Source organism: Sus scrofa, chromosome 1, assembly GCF_054392235.1.
Source record: "Sus scrofa isolate SSC_HxYL_T2T_F1_AM1 chromosome 1, Sscrofa_HxYL_maternal_Yorkshire_Landrace_v2.0, whole genome shotgun sequence".
Taxonomy (NCBI): Eukaryota; Metazoa; Chordata; class Mammalia; order Artiodactyla; family Suidae; genus Sus; species Sus scrofa.
Window position 1 is genome coordinate 30,206,803 of NC_139383.1, and position 18,915 is coordinate 30,225,717.

Genomic DNA, 18,915 nt, shown 5'->3' on the forward strand with positions numbered 1-18,915 from the left:
AATGAACACCATGAGAAGTGGTATTCAGGGCTGCCAAGTTGGATGTGACCAAGAGAATTTAGGGTTTTATACAATTTTTCTCTACTGCCAAGCATATTTCACTGGTATTTCATTTTTTTATATATATATTTCATTTTGAATCTAGGAGTGTAAAAAATTCCACCCCCTAACATGTGCCAAAGTGAAAAAGTAACTATTTTAAATAAAGTTAAGAGGAGATATCCCGGAGCCCATGACTCAAATGTCCTCTTGAGGTTTAGGTCTCCACATCCTCTCATATTTACACAGTTTTTTACATCCCCTCATCTCTGCTCAAACACTGCTTCCTTGGGGCTGCGTAAACTCATTCAACCTGCCAAGCTGAGAGGTTGGAAGGAGCACAGACAGAGGGCAGGGCCCACTTCTGACCATCTCTCCTCCCTCTTCTCTGGAGTCCTGGGAAGAAGAACTTGGGAAAGTGCCATATAAATACAAGGACAGGACAGGCCTAGTTTAATATATTGTGCTTATTGCCCCTAGAAGCTACAAGAATGTTCTAGAAATTAACATATATTTATATTTGGAGTTCCCATCGTGGCTCAGTGGAAACAAATCTGACTCATATCCATGAAGACGCAGGTTCAATCCCTGGCCTCGTTCAGTGGGGTTAAGAATCCAGTATTGCTGTGGCTGTGGTGTAGGCCAGCAGCTATAGCCCCAGTTTGACCCCTAACCTGGGAACCTCCATATGCCATGGGTATGGCCGTAAAAAGACAAAAATAAATAAATTTAAAAAAATAAAATATGTTTATATCCAGATTATATCTTCAAGGCTTCTTTCCATTTAGTCGTAGCTCAAAACCCCAACTGCTGTTTTGGGAAGTAGCATTGATCTCTCTGCACACAGGCAGGCAGGCGGCGGGCACAGGTCCCCCAGAAGCAGAGGACTTCTCCAGGCTGCTTTGGCAGTGCTCTCCAGCTGCCACAGCACTGCAGACCCAAACTTAGAAAGGGAAGAACAGCATCATTTCCAGGTTCACAGTGCTGCTCAGGTATTTCACTGATTCATTACATGGTCTTCACATCTTCCAGCTTCTCATAAATAGGCCACCCCTCACCTCAAAGGCATCCTCATTGTTCCAGGCAGGGGCTGACGATTTGGCCATTAGACAAGGTGAAGGCATGGCTTGTGATTGTGGTCCTCAGTTTAGGTCGAGACTGTGAACTCGTCTCTGAGCTCAGCAGTGTATCTTGGTGGTGCTCTTTCCCCAACTAACCTGCCCCAATCCAGTCAGCCCTTCACTCCCTATGCCCTCGGTTCCTTTTCATTCCACTGAGGCTGATTTATTGGATTTAACTTGTTAGGAGCTTTATTTGTCATTTCCAAATCATTTCTCCAGCTACCTCATAAACTCCAAGGCACCAGAGTGACTTTATCCATCCCCACCCCATAACTTTCACATATATACGGGTCACTCCACAGACATGTATAAATACGTGTTGGTCATTGGCACTTGGGTGCCCCACGGGAACCTTCAATTCAAAGTCCAGAGCAGCACTTACCAGTTCTTCTTCTCCAGAGGCCCTGATTTTCCTCTTCTGTCTACCACCCTAGGGAACAGCATTCGGTCAAGAATTCTGGCAGTGATGCTGACTTTTCTCATAGCATAATGCAATCAAATTCTTATTCCCTTAATCATCCTGCTACTCATACTGCTAGTACTGAGGAAATCATCAATTCTGATCTGGATGCTGCAACAGCCTCCCAACTGTTTTTTCTTGTTCCTAATCTTTATCTCCCAAACCATGCAACACATTGTTGCTAGGTAATTTTTCTAAAACAGAAACTTGATTATGCAACCCTCTTCTTAAAATAATTCCATGATTTCTTGTTTACATGTGGCCAAAATTTACAGACAGGAAGCTCCAGGAGGAGCATGATGAATATTCTTAAAAGATTAATTTGTTTGCAGGTAAAAATTCAAAGTACATTAAAATTAATGTATTCTGGGAGTTCCTGTTGTGGTGCAGCAGAAACAAATCCAACTAGGAACCATGAGGTGGCGGGTTCAATCCTTGGCCTCACTCAGTGGGTTCAGGATCCAGCGTTGCCGTGAGCTGTGGTGTAGGTCACAGACGTGGCTCGGATCTGGTGTTGCTGTGGCTCTGGCATAGGCTGGCAGCAACAGCTCCAATTAGACCCCTGGCCTGGGAACCTCCATATGCCACGGTGAGGCCCTATAAAGACAAAATACAAAAATAAAAAAAATTAAGAAAAATAAAATGAATGTATTCTAACATTGGGTACAAAATTCACATTTGTTTTTAAACATGGGAACTTGAGGAATATTAACTTGAGTCACAATCATTTTAGGTAGGCTACATCTCAGAAGGATAAATGCTTGCTGTAGCTATTAAGTGTAATTTGCCAGAGAGAGAGAGATACTCCATCAATCCTTTATTTTAGATGTAAGTTCCATCAGCGTACTCATCCTGTTGGTCACATCTGCATAGTGTGAAGTATGGCTCCTGAGACTTCTTAACCTAGAAGCCTCACGGAGAGTTCACACTCAACAAGAAAGAACTTATTGGAGTTCTCCTATGGCTCAGTGGGTTATGGATCCAGCGTTGTCACTGCAGGAACTCAGGCCATGGCTGTAGTGCGGGTTCGATTCCTGGCCACAGGCTCAGCCAAAAAAAAAAGAAAGAACTTACTATCTTAATATCATCTCCCCTCCTCTTACATCATAAGCTGCTCTTCTTCCTATGGCCCCTGCCTGGGTTCTTTGGTAGCACCATCAAGCTGCCCAATTTAGAAACCTGGAGTCAGGTCATGATGTCCCTTGTCTTTAATGGCCACCGTTTGATGCATGGATCTTGACAATTCTTTCTCCAAACTAACTCAGTTTATCCCATCCTCTCTGATCCGACTGCCAATGCTCTTGTTCTGGTCTTCATCAGCTCCCACGTGCTGTGTTACAAAAGGCTCTAGCAGCTTTTCTCTTGGGTCTCATCTCTCAACCCGCACTTGTCACAGCTGCCTTGGTTCTCTGAATCAGCCCAGACATTGCTTCCTGGAGAGTCACTGACAGGCCCACCACCTCCCCAGGCAGAGATGGTTGCCTTTTCCTCTTTGCACCTCAGGCCTTGCACAGCGCAATGCTCTGCTATGATTCTTGTCCTCTATCTACTGCATTCATTCATTCTCCATTTCCTTCTCTTTTTCCTCTCTTCCACAAAATTGTGAGTTCTTTGATTACAGGAACTGTGTCTTCTTCAAGAGCTCAATAAATATTGTCTTTCCAGTTCAATAAATATTTATAGGATGAAAAGTTTATTGACTAAATTCTTCTGATTCCTTTCCTTTTCCCACTTCATATTGCTGTTACTGGTCTTTATTGAGAGGTGGAAGAGACCAGTGTTTAACAGTGTGGGTTGTGAACCAAGATTGCCTGAGTTCAAATCCTAGCTTTACTATTAAGAAACTACACTAACTGTGCAAGTTATTTCATTTTCTGTGCCCATATTCTTTTTTTTTTTTTTTTTTTTTTTTTTTTTTTTTTTTTGTCTTTCTAGGGCCAAGCTCACAGCATATGGAGATTCCCTGGCTAGGGGTCAAATCGGAGCTGTAGCCACCAGCCTATACCAGAGCCACAGCAATGCAGAATCCAAGCCACATCTGCGACCTACACCACAGCTCACGGCAACACTGGATCCTTAACCCACGGAGTGAGGCCAGGGATTGAACTGGAGTCCTCATGGATGCTAGTCAGATTTATTAACAGCTGAGCCACTATGAGAACTCCAGTGCCCATATTCTTTTTTTTTTTTTTTTTTTCATTTTTTTTTGTATTTTGTCTTTTTGTTGTTGTTGTTGTTGTTGCTATTTCTTGGGCCGCTCCCGCGGCATATGGAGGTTCCCAGGCTAGGGGTTGAATCGGAGCTATAGCCACCGGCCTACGCCAGAGCCACAGCAACGCGGGATCCGAGCCGCGTCTGCAGCCTACACCACAGCTCACGGCAACGCCGGATCGTTAACCCACTGAGCAAGGGCAGGGACCTAACCCGCAACCTCATGGTTCCTAGTCGGATTCGTTAACCACTGCGCCACGACGGGAACTCCCAGTGCCCATATTCTTGATCTAAAAATGAAGGTGATAATTTCCTGTGAGGACTAAAGGAATTAAATATGTGAGCATCTGTATTCCAGACTGTTGTCTGACACACATTAAGCCTCAATAGAGATTAGTCTTATTGTCATATTTTAATTTTTCTTTCTCATTTTTCTTTTCTATTCTTTTCTCTTACTCTCTTTCTTTCTTTCTTTCTTTCCCTTTCTTTCTTTCTTTCTTTCTTTCTTTCTTTCTTCTTTTTTCCTTCCTTCCTTCCTTCCTTCCTTCCCTCCCCACCTCCCTCTTTCCTTCTTTTTTATTACTTTTGTTTGTTTAGGATCCAATTTTCTCATTTTCTCTTCTATTAGTTTCATATTTACTAACAACTCATAATGTTCCAGACATAGACAAGGCCCAGCTCTGAGGAGTCATACAAACAAATACCTCCTCTGGAAGGTCATGTTGATGTGACATTTTGAGATGGAATAAACAGCTGCCTTGTGGCAGTGATCATGCTCCGGAATTTGGCTGCAACATAGCCCTCTATAGCATGGAATGTAAAATAATGGGCTATAGAATCCTATCCAAGGTGGGGAGAGTTTTCCTAGGATATCATTTGTGTTATGACTTTGAGCATGACATTACTCTGGGCTCCACAGTAGTTTCTTCATTGTCAATATTATCTGACAAAGAGACTCATCGGAACCTTGCTCTGAGCTAGTTCTTTTTTGCCAGAGAAAAGAGGACACCAGACTGGATTTTGGTAGCATACGGTTTTAGCCCTCAAAGTTATGTTTCTCTGGAAATCAACTGCTGCCTCCTTCCAATATTTTGAAAAGAAAAGAATGGGAACCACTGGCTCTTATGCAAATATTTGATTACTTAGGGCCAATGTTATACTGTAGGCATTCAAAGTAGTTTGTCAGTGTGTATCTGAGTTCATTTTCACTCATGAATTTCTAAGAAAAAGCGTAGGGGTGTGTGTGTGTGTGTGTGTGTGTGTGTGTGTGTGTGTGGTGTGTCTATTTGCTATAGGGAGAAACTGCAAAGGTAATGTGAAAATCTACTTAGCCTTCTAACTTGAATGTAGAGAAGGAGAAAAATCAAATGTTTATCTGCAAGCAAACACTTAAGAAAATGCAGGCAAAATCTTTTATTTATTTATTTATTTTTGCTTTTTAGGGCTGTACCTGTGGCACATGGAAGCTCCAGGCTAAGGACCCAATTGGAGCTGCAGCCTATGCCACAGCAACATCAGATCCTAGCTGTGTCTGTGATCTATACCACAACTCATGGCAATGCCAGTTCCTTAACCCACTGAGCAAAGCCAGGGATAGAACCCACATCCTCATGGATACTAGTCAGGTTTGTTACCACTGAGGCAGTGGCCAAGTTCCTGTTGTGGCTCAAAGGGCTAAGAACCCAACATAGCATCCAGGAGGATATGGGTTCAATTCCTGACCTCGCTCAGTGTGTTAAGGAGCTGGCATTGCCGCAAGGCGTGGCTTGGATTTGGTGTTGCTCTGACTGTGATGTAGGCCTGCAGCTGCAGGTCTGAGTTGACCCCTAGCCCCAGGAACTTCCTTATGCTGCAGGTGCAGCTGTTAAAAGAAAAAAAAACCGAATTTGGTGGCAAAAGTGATCATGATGATGATGCCAGACTCTGTGAAGATGATGTCCTAAGATGACGATGTGGGAAGATGATGCTGAGCACAGTCTGCTTTGATGATGGCTTAGTGCAGCTTAGGGTGTAGTTTGATGATGGTTTGGTGTGATGATAATGTGACGTGATAATGCAGTCGCATGTGTCAGGAGGCAGTGATGTAGTGTGACAGTGGTGTACGATGTGATGATGGTATAGTATGATGACCATGCAGTTCTGTTCCTCTGATTGTACTATGGCTGATATAAATTTTGGTATGAGAAGTGATTCTAAAGGAGCAGAATTTTAAGGGTGAGTTTTTTGAATTGGTTCTTGGTTTTCTGAATTGGTTCCATATGATTAAATTTAAAAGCACTAACAATTCTATTTCTAGTGGTAAAAAAAAAGGACCCTTGTAGTCCATGGCACAGTGTGGCAACTGATACACAAATATTGGCATTGAATACTCCTATTCAAATACTGATGGAAGATAAGCTTATGGGTGATCATGTATTTGATCTAAACTCTGTAGCCACACTAAAGAGCATGGTTGGGATTGGCTGGTTGTTTCCAAATACACTGGCAAAAGTGGGAGGACATCATATTTCCAGCTCTAGCTCTCTGTAACTTGACTAAAATCTACTTCTGCCCTGAATTCAGGATCTGTTCATAGATCCTCAACTATGGACAATATGTATTTCAGGTTTAGAATTATGTTAAGTACCTACTATGCTCCAATTTGTAGGTTACTTTTTGTTTCTATCCAGTAGTACCGGGAATTAGTCTTGCCAATGGTATTTAAGAGTCACTAGGCCAATAGTAATAAAACTAAAATCACTAAATTTATAAACACAACTTGCTTTTCCCTTTAGAGATTTTTTTTTAATCATAGCCTTTTGTCTTTTTTACTTTTTCTCATTCCAACTCCCTTGGCTGATGCACTCACAATTATCTTCTTCCAGAAAATATATCTAGGCAGTTCTAGATTATATCACACATCATTCATATCATGAATTCATTTCTCACTTATTCACTCACCCCTCAAATAATTACCATGTACATAACTGTGCAGGGGATTATGCTACATTATCTATTGTTAGGGTCTCTTCATGACCAAATCCAATTCTTAGCCTGTGGCAAAAATCAATAATAAAAACAAAAAATAAAAGCCTTTGGCACTATCTTCATCTACTGAACTACTAGAGCCTCTCAATTCTTCATACATATATTATCTATTTTAATCCTTGTAACATATTTCCATGTTATTTATTAACCCCATGTAGTAGCTGAGGAAACTGGCTTACATAGCTGGTAGATTCAAAATTCTAATTCATGTCTGCTTGTTTCTAAGTCCAGTGCTTCTTACCTTACATTATGATATTAAATTTGAAAATACACATCACTTATTTTGACCAATAAATTGCTTTCATATGTCTGTAACCTATTTATACAAATAGAAAAATTCTTACATCAAATAAACTCATCTTTACAACAAAATTATGTGAGATAAAGCCAGAAGTACTGGTTCTAGTGTATGAAAACTTTAATATTAAATATTAGAATAGCTGGATGACAAAGTTTTCTATTTGTCCCTTTCGGGTTTTTTTTTTTTTTTTAGGGCCACACAAGTGGCATATGGAGGTTCCCGGCTAGGAATCGAACTGGAGCCATAGCCTCAGCAACGTCAGCTCCTAGCCACATCTGCAATGTACACCACATCTCACAGCAATGCAAGATCCTTAACCCACTGAGCAAGGCCTGGGATTGAATCTGCATCTTCATGGATGCTAGTCAGATTCGTTTCCGCTGAGCCATGATGGGAACTCCAATTTGTCTCTTGTTTGATTTGCTTTGGCATAGGACATACGGCCACAAAATAAAAGCATATTGATAAAGTTAATTCGTTTCTCTCAACATTCATATACTAATGAAGCACCTGTACAGAAGTGGCATACGGTCCACTGGCAATTCAGGGAACAGTATTGCCCTGCACGTGATAAGGATCTAGGAGGCAAACAGCAAATGAGAGCATATTTCTATTTAACTTTCTGTAGAAAAGTAATGGAAAGAAAAATTAAACTAGATAATGCACCATGGAAAAATAATTTTAAACGAGGGTAAGTAAAGTGCAGTGAAATAATCTGGAAAATAATGATAAACCTTTAAACAACTAATAATAAATAAGTGTTATCTGGATTAAACTGACAGTTTTTAATGAGCCATATGTAATTTATTTGTGTCCTGATGAGGCTTTAATTTTCTCCAAAGCGCATATCCAAAATTTTTTTCTTCATAATGAAGATAAAGTAGAACACATACCAAAAATCATTTGAAAGATGCCATAATTTAATCCAAGAGATAGTTAAGGCCCATGTCCACTTGGGGGGAACTTGCATTTTATTGCATAACATGGTTTACAACAAAAGTTGGCCGTAGAATTGTATTTTATCCCATAAGCAGCCAATATATTTGCTAAAATGTTAGTTCTTTTGGTACTAATCCTATTGCAATCTTTTGGGACTCTTTCAATAACAATAATTTCAATGATTAATAAAATCTAACTGAGAAAACCTCATGACAGTTGCCCAGTTATGGTCTATAGAAACTTTATGGGGTACGTGTTGTACATTTTGATGTTTGACATGCAAAAGAGTTCACTCTCCTTATATGCTCCTAAGCAATTCATGGGTGGTGTTTGAAAACTCTGGTCAAAGGGGATAATATCTAAGTTTTAAACACAAATCTTGCCTAATGCAAAGAAAAGGAAAATCAGAAAAGATAAGAGGGCAGTTTCATTTCTACAATATACACTTCAACAGAATGGGCCCATTTGTGCCTGCCTGAGCTGTTAATAGATGAGCTAAAATCCCAATACAATTCATTACCCCTCTCAAATCATTTGATGTGTCTTATTTTCATGAATTATACTTTAGTCTTTTATTCTTAAAATTCTATACACCAAATAACCTAATCCATGAAATCTGGAATTTTAAAGTAATGCTGTTTCTCTTGCCTTTTTTCTTGGAAGATTGTCAGTGTGTTAATAACATGCATATTGTTATTTCATTAAACAAGTGTTCGTGCAAGATATTTTTTTCAGATGCTTTAAGCTTCAAAGACCAATCAGACATAGACCCTTTCCTTATTGTGAAAAAAAAAAAAACATAAATGTGTAAATAAATAAATATAGCATAGTATGATCAGCAGCAACATTGAATAAGAAAATGAAGAACTTCTGAGGGAGAATGGAGATGAAGATTTCTCTGTGAAGAACTTGCTTGAATGTCCCAGTAATTCAGGTGCTCCTTAGATATAGATTAGAGGAAACAGATATTTCCAGGCAGAGAAAAGAGCTTCTACTGGGAGCTAAGGAGGGAAACAATATGGCAGCCTTTTATCCCTCTTGCCAAAGTTTAGTCCATAAAGAGAAATGTATTTCCTAGTTAGCTACAAGCAAATGATATAAGCATTTCTGAACAAGATGTATCTCTAGCAACAGACTCTCAGGGGACCCATTACTATGTGATTGATGCCCTGATCAAGTGGCATCCATATCACACAACTGCAGAAACCAACTCTAGCACATTCTCCAGTAAACTTTTATCTGAAAGAGAAAGAATAGATAATGGTGGAGTGATTCATGGAAGTCTCAGTTAAATTCCTGGCTTTTAATAGTGGGATGGTTGAACTTAGTTTGGGCTAGTAAACTAGAAAGGTATGGTTTGAAATGGAAGCAATTTGTGTGGAAGTTTGAATAGAAAGTGCTGGAATGCTCTTTATCCTCCTCATCATGATTGATTATCATTAGCATCAACACCAAGGTCAATGTCATCATCATCACCATCACCATCATCATATCACATTTCTTCATTTTCTTATTCAATTTTTCTGCTGATCATACGATGCTGTATTTATTTATTTACACATTGATTTTTTTTTTCCACAATAAGGAAAGACCTTGATGCCAGGGTCTCTGATGTGTTCACACCACACCACTATCACAATCCATTCATACCTTCTGCAGAGGATGGAAACAGACCTAAACTCTACCAACTCTCAAGAGTTTACATGTGGTCAGGCTGTCAAACCTACTTCTTGGATAGCTATGAAGGAGGTCACCAGAGTGGAATTCTGGACAGCCACTGGGTGGGACCCTGTCCTAAATGGTTGCTGCCGTAAAGACTTCTCTCAGAGGCAGGTCTCTTCTCTTTCTCACTCACAGTCTCCTACTGTCTCTCTCCTTCATTCTTTTTTTTTTTTTTTTTTTTTTTTTGTCTTTTTGCTATTTCTTGGGCCGCTCCCGCGGTATATGGAGGTTCCCAGGCTAGGGGTCGAACCGGAGCTGTAGCCACCGGCCTACGCCAGAGCCACAGCAACACAGGATCCGAGCCGCGTCTGCAACCTACACCACAGCTCACGGCAACGCCGGATCCTTAACCCAATGAGCAAGGCCAGGGACCGAACCCGCAACCTCATGGTTCCTAGTCGGATTCGTTAACCACTGCACCATGACGGGAACTCCTCTCCTTCATTCTTACTAGGAGCTTTTAAAAATCTCATTTTACCAGAGTTCCCATTGTGGTGCAAGGGAAATGAATCCAACTAGTATCCATGAGGATTTGGGCTCGATCCCTGGCCTCGCTCAGTGTATGAGGGGTCTGGCATTGCCATGAGCTGTGGTGTAGATCCCAGATACAGCTCTGATCCCAAGTTGCTGTGGCTGTGGTGTAAGCCAGCAGCTACAGCTCTGATTCAACCCCTAGCCTGGGAACTTCTATATGCTGTGGGTACGGCCCCAAAAAATTAAAAAAAAAAATTTTTTTTAAATCCATTTGCCTTCTCAATTTTTTTCTTTCTTTCTTTTCTTTAGTTTATTATGCCTAAAAAAAGAAGCAAGATTAAAAGCATTACTCTGATTTTAGTGGTGATTTGATCCTATCAATTGATTCAGGTGACCAAAGAATACTGGATTAATGGCTAGAGGATCCATTCATAATCCTTTAGTACAATTTCCTTGTTTTACAAATTAGGCCATTTTGGTCCCAAGAGCAACTGTTCTTTATAAGTCCTTCTCTATCCAGCCAGTCATTGAATTCTGTTGATTTTCTTCCTTTTATTTCTTACCTTTCAGTAGAATCCTAAAGAAGTAGGACCTGACACCAGCTGGGATGAATTCCTCTTTTTTTGCTAAATTCATATAATGTTCTTTTTACTTTATGGTAGCTTTTACTTTACTGTGTCTTAGAGTCTGGTTTGTCACTTATAAGCCTGACCTTCTCTCTTAGCTGACTAGAAGCCTTATCTCTATATTTTCCATCACTGTCTAGAATTAATGCATTGCATGCCATTCCAGCACTTTATTTCATGCCTATTTATGATACTAGGCATATAAATAAATAAATGACAATACTACATGGGAAACTCAGCAATGAACATATCTTCAAATAAAGAGAAAACCCAGAGGAAAGGGGTGTGATTACTTTTGGGTTGAGTTAACTCAAGGAAGACTTCCTGGAAGAGGTGATACCAAGGCTGTTTTATCAGATGATGCTAGAATCCTTGGGAAATAGTAGATAAGATGGAATAGCACAGGATATAAAAAGGCATGAAAGCCATGGAAACCCATAATATGCTTGGAAAAAAATAATTTACTTGGAGAGTAAATTTTTGTGGGAAGAATGGTGAAAAATGAGTATGTCATTTAGGTTACCATTCAGCAACAATAATAGAGAACCCAAATTAACCAAACAAACAGGAGTTCATTTTTCTCACATAAGTTTGGAAGTTTTGTTTTAGTAGATCAACTATGTCAAGGTCAGTATCTCTGCAAGTCTAATGCCTTTTTCCTCATGGTCACAGGATGGCTGCCATAAGGCTAGGCATCTTGTCTTTGTTAAAGTCGGGAAAATGAAGAAAGAGGGGAGGTAGGAGGCATTTGTGTATCTGATCCCTTGTCCCAAGAAGAACAAACTCCTTTTCAGGGAGTTCCCTATTGGCTTAGCAGTTAAGGACTCAGCATTGCCATTGCTGCGGCTATGGTTACTGCTGTGGTTCAGGTTTGATCCCTAGCCCAGGAACTTTCATATGCCTCAGGCACCGCCAAAAAAGAGATAGAAAAAAAGTTCCTTCACTGATTCTGCTTGCATCTGTCTCTGGCAAATACTGTGTCGCATGGCAGCCTATGACACATGGCAACTCAGAAGAGGTTGGGAAAGTGACAGTTTAGCTTTTCAGGTTCTACTGCAGAGCACTAGGGAGAAGAATAGTTAAGAATAAATATTCAATCAGGTAACAACAACACCTGGTATAAAGAACTCTGAAAGAGAAACTAAATCTATTTCATGAAGTTTGGGTTGTTTTTTCTTTTTTTTTTTTTTTTTAGGGCCACACTTGCAGCATATGGAGGTTCTCAGGCTAGGGGTCGAATTGGAGTTGTAGCCGCTGGCCTATGCCAGAGCCACAGCAATGAGGGATCCAAGCCACGTCTGTGACCCACACCACAGCTCACGGCAACACCAGATCCTTAACTCACTGAGGAAGGCCAGGGATCGAACCCACAACCTCATGGTTCTTAGTTGGATTCGTTAACCACTGAGCCACAACAGGAACTCCGGTGTTTTTTTTTTTCTTTCTTTCTTTCTTTTTACGGCTATTCTTGAGGCATATGGAAGTTCCTGGGCCAGGGGTCGAATTAGAGCTTTGGGCACAGCAATGCTAGACATGAGCTGCATCTGTGACCTACACAGCAACTTGCAGTAATGCTAGATCCTTAACCCACTGAACAATTCCAGGGATCAAACCTGCATCCTCACAGATATTATGTCAAGTTCTTAATCCGCTGAACCACAACAGGAACTCCATAGGGTTTTTTTCTTAATGACAGGTTCAGGAGCTTTAATTTTTCCTGTTCAAAATAGAGTCCAGTAAACAGTTTTGAGAAGTGTCTGTCGTGGCACAGTGGAAACGAATCCAACTAGGAACCATGAGGTTGTGGGTTCGATTCCTGGCCTCAATCAGTGGTTTCAGGATCCAGTGTTGCCGTGAGCTGTAGTGCAGGTCGCAGATGCAGCTCAGATGTGGCGTTGCTGTGGCTGTGGTATAGGCTGGCAGTTACAGCGCTGATTAGACCCCTAGCCTGGGAACCTCCATATGTTGTGGACGTGGCCCTACAAAAAAAAAGAAAAAAGGGAGAGACGTGTGATCAAACTTGTGAATTATTATAAACAGTTTCTTAATGCCTTGACAGCAGAGGCACATCAGTTCTTCCTTATAAAAGTGAAAGCAGTTTGAAAGGAATTTAATCTTAATAAACTGTTGTTCAAACTTTAGTCTGACTCTTGACATACAAAGTGTCAGTAATATCACATTTAAGTATGAAGGCCAACGCTCACCCACATGTGCCCAGATACACACAATATGCACACTCATCCAAGTTACATAGATAGATCATCAAATTAATTTTGTTCATCATAACGACTAGATCACCAGGCTCCACCACTCTTACTAAAGAATTAATTTGATCAGTTTCCAACTGGCCAAAGACCACAGGTTTCTGGAGGTAACTCCGTTTTATCTAGTTCCTTCGGAAGAAGACTTTGATTATTATACTCATTTGCAAATTAACTCTTTAAAATTAAGACTCAAAGCCTTCTCAATTCCCTGGTTCGAGATAGTAGAAACCAATCATTGTTATATTCTAATACTGGGTTTATAAATGAAGATGACTATCCTTAACTGTCTCATAGGGCTCTGAACGATCCAACATCATCCATCTGCTATCAGTGCCCTCCTGAGACTTGATCTCAGTGATTTGCCAGTATGCTGCCAAAATGGTGCACATGAATGTCCTGGCTGAGGCTCTCAAGAGCATCAGCAATGCCAAAAAGAGACGCAAATGCCAGGTTCTTACTAGGCTGTGCTCCAAAGTCATCATCAGGCTTCTAACTGTGATGATGAATCATGGTTACACTGGCAAATTTGAAATCCTGGATGATCATAGAGCTGGCGAAATTGTTGTGAACCTCATGGGCAGGCTAAATCAGTGTGGCATAATCACCCCAGGTTTGACGTGCAACTCAGAGATCTAGAAAAATGGCAGAATAACATGTTCCTGTCCCGTCAGTTTGGTTTCATCACACTGACAACCTCAGCTGGCATCATGGACCATGAAGAAGCAAGATGAAAACACATAGCTGGGAAAATGACGGATCTCACGTTGCTGTGGCTGTGGTGTAGGCTTCAGGTGCAGATCCTACTAGATCCCTAGCCCAGGAACTTACATATGCTGCAGGTGAGACAAGAAATGACAAAACACCTCCAAGCTCATTGGAAAGCAGAATGGGGGATTCTAAGCAAAGAGATGAGCATCAAAGGGAAGAGTGAGTCATTAATTGGGTTGAAAAGGCTAGAAAGTACCTAAGTGGTTGAGCAAAGACTGAGGTCATGAAAACTTCCTACTCAGCAACTACATCTATTGCATTTTTTTTTTTTTTTTGGTCTTTTTTCCATTTCTTGGGCCACTCCCACAGCATATGGAGATTCCCAGGCTAGGAGTCCAATTGGAGCTGTAGCCACCGGCCTACGCCAGAGCCACAGCAACGCGGGATCTGAGCTGCGTCTGCAACCCACACCACAGCTCATGGCAACTCGGGATCCTTAACCCACTGAGCAAGGGCAGGGACCGAACCCACAACCTCATGGTTCCTAGTTGGATTCGTTAACCACTGAGCCACGACGGGAACTCTTATACATCTATTGCATTTGGGTGAATCCAAGAGAGGCACCTGGAGATGGTTCCAAGGAAGAGACAACCATGGTGATTCAGGGTTATGTTGAGGAAGGCCTAGGGTATGGCAAACAGAGTGGGGTTTTACAGACAGGATTATCGGCTTGTGTTGATGATAGATTAAGGATATTGGCAAAAGATAAAAATGTATTACAATGTTTCACAGCCAATATTATGGTACCTGGGGTAATCATGGTGCCATGGAAAGTAACAGTGAAACCCAGGAGTCTGTAGGGCTCCTGGGCATGAAATCCTTTCTATGCCTTCCGTTTTTTACTTGTATGGAACAGACTTCAGCTTCCATGACCTTCCCTAAGGGCAGGTTCAAGTGATTTCTGGTCGGGGAAGGGAGAGGATGCAGAAACAAGGAAAGAGGTGTCACAAACAGTAGTGCAGTCTGGGGGCATGGTCCTGGTTCTGCCTCTAGGGATACTCAAAACAGTATCTTTGAACTCTTCTGTAGAACTAAACCCCCGACAAGTGGAAGATGTTATTACTTGATGAGACATTCTTCATTCCAGAAAGAGGGACAGTTTGATAACTCTGAGAAACACAGAAGCTCATAGGAGACCTCCTGAGACCCTGTACATACCATGATTCTTATCAGCAACCCTGTCCTTGAACCATTGCTATAAAACTTCTCACCAAAAGCCTGCAGTTTTTGAAGGCATGGGCCCACTGTGTCCACCTTTACCTGACAAAGCAATTAAGCTATTCTTTCTTCCTTCACCCCAAACTCTATCTCCAAGAATCAGTTCAGGGTTGGTGCATAGAGGCTGGGTTTCAGTAACAAAGGAAACGTTGGCAAAGATGGGGAAGAGAGAAGGTGAGAAGAGGTGGAGAAGAGGGGACCAGTTGTAATGGAAAGTGAAGATGAAAACAGTTCTGGTCATTATCCTACAAACAAAAAAATTTACAGTATTTTTATAATCAGAATATTCAGTGTTTTGATAATCATTTAAACTTTATCTTACTGATGGGGAAATGGAGACTCAGGGAGAATATGGCTCCTTTACCCAAGACTGTTCAGCTGGCCATTGGAGAATGGGCACAAAAATCCAATGTCCTGACTGTGCATTAGGACTCTCACGTACCACATCTTTATAGCTTTGGGCTCTGTGTCAGTATTTAAAAAATATTCTCTGAGCATATACTTTGTGTCTGACATGCTTTGGTACAACAGCAAGCAAGACAGTCCCAACTTGAAAGGAGATAACATTCTAGAGGGAGATGGAGGCAGGACATTATAAACAAAATATGTCAAGCGGTGGTAAGTGCTGTGACAAATAGAACAGGGTATCTGGAAAAAGAGTGACTAGATGGGTGATCAGAGACAGCCTTTCTAATAAGGTGACCTATGAAAGGAACTCAGATGGAGAGAGAGCCTTGTGCAGGTATTGAAACTGAGCAAGGCCCTATGGGGCACACAAGACTTTTTGTGTCCCTAATTTCTTGTTTTTAGGGAAGAGCCTTCAGCCTTCCCAACCTTCCCTGAGTTCCAAATGGCAGGTTCAAACAGTTGTTAATCAGGGAAGGGAGGGCCTGAAGAGATCAGGGAATTGTGGCAAGAGACAATAGTGCAGCCTTGGGGCAGGGTCCTGGTTCCTCTTTAAGGAATGTGCATAACAATATCTTTGAGTCTTTCTGCAGAACTAAAATCCCAGCAAAAGGAAGATGTTAACTACTTGATGCAACATCCTTCATTCCAGAAAGGAGGACCACCAGAACCAGACCTGGGGACATTAAATACCAGCTTTGAAAAATAATGCAAGTTGTCTCTGCCCTGATCCTTATCTGTGGCCCCATTTTCTACTCACCAAACTATAAAACCACCTCCTAATCTTTCCCTAAGGGGGCACAGTCTTTAAGGCATTAGCCTGCTGTGGTTTCCTTAGCCTGGGAAAGCAATAAAGCCATCTTTTTCATTTTCACCCAAACTCTGTCTCCTTGTTTCTATTCAGCACCAGCAGACAGAAGCTGAGTTTTGGCAACAGCATCTGAGAAAAGAGCATAAGAACAAAGGGTACAGTAAGTGCAAAGATCCTAAAGGAGGACTTTGCACAGTGTGTTTGAGAATCAGAAGGAGGCTAGTGGGACTGCAGTTGGCTGATCAAGGGGAGAGAGGAGATGAGGCCAGGGAGTTGGTGTGGACACAGACTGCAGAAGACTTATAGGCCATGGCCTTTAGTGAAAAGAAAAGTCATTAGAAGGATTAAAGTAGAGGAGTAATATAGTCTGGTTTGCATTTGAAACTAATCACTCTGATTGCTATATGGAGAAGAGATTATAAGGGTGGATGGGTGAACACAGGGAGACCAACAAGGAGGCCTTTGCAAAATAGTCTAAGGGAGGAGAAGGTTAAGGCTTGGTTGGTCTAGGATAATGGGCCAGACAAATGGTAAGGATTGGGATGAGTTTGAAGGTAGAGTTGACAGAATTTGCTGATGAATTACATGGGAAGCAGAGGAATCATGGACTTTAGCTCTGATAGCATAAGTTGTCTTTACCGATGAGGAGACTAGAGAGACAGGTTAGGTGAGAAGTAGGAAGAGCAGATGAAGGAAGTAGGAAGAGCAGTGAGTTGTGTTTTGGATATTACAAAATGAGAAATTGAGAAAGAGAAAAGTGGCTCCTGGCATCTGGGAGTTGCTCTGGTTTTACTCAGCCAAGTCTTGGGGTCTGTTTCTACTGGCCTTTGGCTGGAGGGCCTTGAAGAAATGTTGAGACGGCAACAGACTAGACCAAGGGGAAGGTCAAGGATAGAGGTGTAAGTCTGGTATTCATCTGTAGAGAGTGCTCAAAGCAGTGGCACTGTATGAAATCCCCCGACAGTGGATGGAGAAAAGAAGAGATCTGAAGACTAGTTCTGGGGCACTCCACGTTTGGAGTTTAAGGGGAGGATGAGAAAGATCCAGCACAGGAGACTAAGAATTGGTGACCAAAGTAGGAGAAAAACTGAGAGCAGGAAAAGTTCAAGAGAAACAAGGTAAAGAAAAGTATTTCCAGATAGAGGGGGGAACTGTGTCAAAAGTGAGAATTCAAGTAATCTGAGGATGGGGAAGTGATCATTTCATCTGGAATGTGGAGGTCCTTGGTGACCCAAGAAACAGTGTTGGTGGAGTGGTTGGGATGAAAGCTGGCTTAGCATGGTTTCCAAAGAGAATGTGAAGTGGGTACAAAGAACTCATCTGAGGAATATTGTTGTAAAGGGCAGTGGGGAGAAATGGAGCAATATCTAGAGAAGATATAGGGATAGGAACTAAAAGAGGGAATTTTTTTTTTCTTTTGGGGGATGATGATGAATATCACATGTTTGCGTGCTGAGGGAAGTGAATCAATAGTGACTAATTAAGGCTGCTGGAGGAAGGATACAGTTGCATGAGTCAGAGAATGAGATTCAGGCACAGGTTCATTCATCGCAGAGGGGAAAACAGAGTGTGAGGTACAAGCAAGGTGGCTGATAGATGAGCTGGTCCAAGCATGTGGGCATTTATGTCTAACCCTCTGAAATCTGGAAATTTCTCTGAGAGGAATAAAGAAGGTCATTGACTACATGAGAACAGGAGAATGCTGGAAGTTTGAGAAGGGGAAAGATTGTGAAATATACTCTAGGAGAGTGGAAGAGCCTTCCCACTGACCTTCCTCCTTTTAACTAAAAGGAACCTCAGATAGACATGAATGACCACATCATAAGCAATCTTTAAGATAAAATCCCGTGTCCATATATACGTATATATAATTTTAAAATCTTCCAACTATATAATGTGTGTATACATACATAAATATAAATTTAGGTTTTATTAACTATAAAATTAATCTGAAAAAATAGAGAAATCAAAAATAAGATACCCTTCAAAACTTTTTAAAAACTAATTAAATTTTTGGTGATGCATCCATTTTTATGCATTGATTTTTAGATTTTATAGTTGACTTTTATTTTTTAACTTTTACTCAAAGAACTTCAAAGTTTTTTTGTTTTTTGGTTTTGGGTTTTTTTTTTTTTTTTTTTGCTTTTTAAGGCTGCACTTGTGGCATATGGAAGTTCTCAGGCTAGGGGTTGAATCAGAGCTAAGGCTGCCAGTCTATACCACAGCCACAGCAACGTGGGATCAGAGCTGCATCTGTGACCTACACCACAGCTCACAGCAACTCCGGATCCCTGACCCACTGAGCAAGGCCAGGGATCAAACCCACATCTTCATGGATACTAGTCAGATTCATTTCCACTGCACCACAATAGGAACACCTCAGAAATCTTTAAGGTTTTTTTTGTAATGATTTTTATTTTTTTCCATTATAGCTGGTTTATAGTGTTATGTCAATTTTCTAATATACAGCAAGGTGACCCAGTCACACATACATATATACATTCTTTTTCCTCACATTATCAGTACTAT

General features: G+C 41.1%; 1 pseudogene; it reads left to right on the plus strand.

Moving 5' to 3' along the window:
• Positions 1-13,473: 13,473 nt before the first annotated feature.
• Positions 13,474-14,046, plus strand: LOC110259395 (small ribosomal subunit protein uS8 pseudogene; annotated as a pseudogene).
• Positions 14,047-18,915: the final 4,869 nt, after the last annotated feature.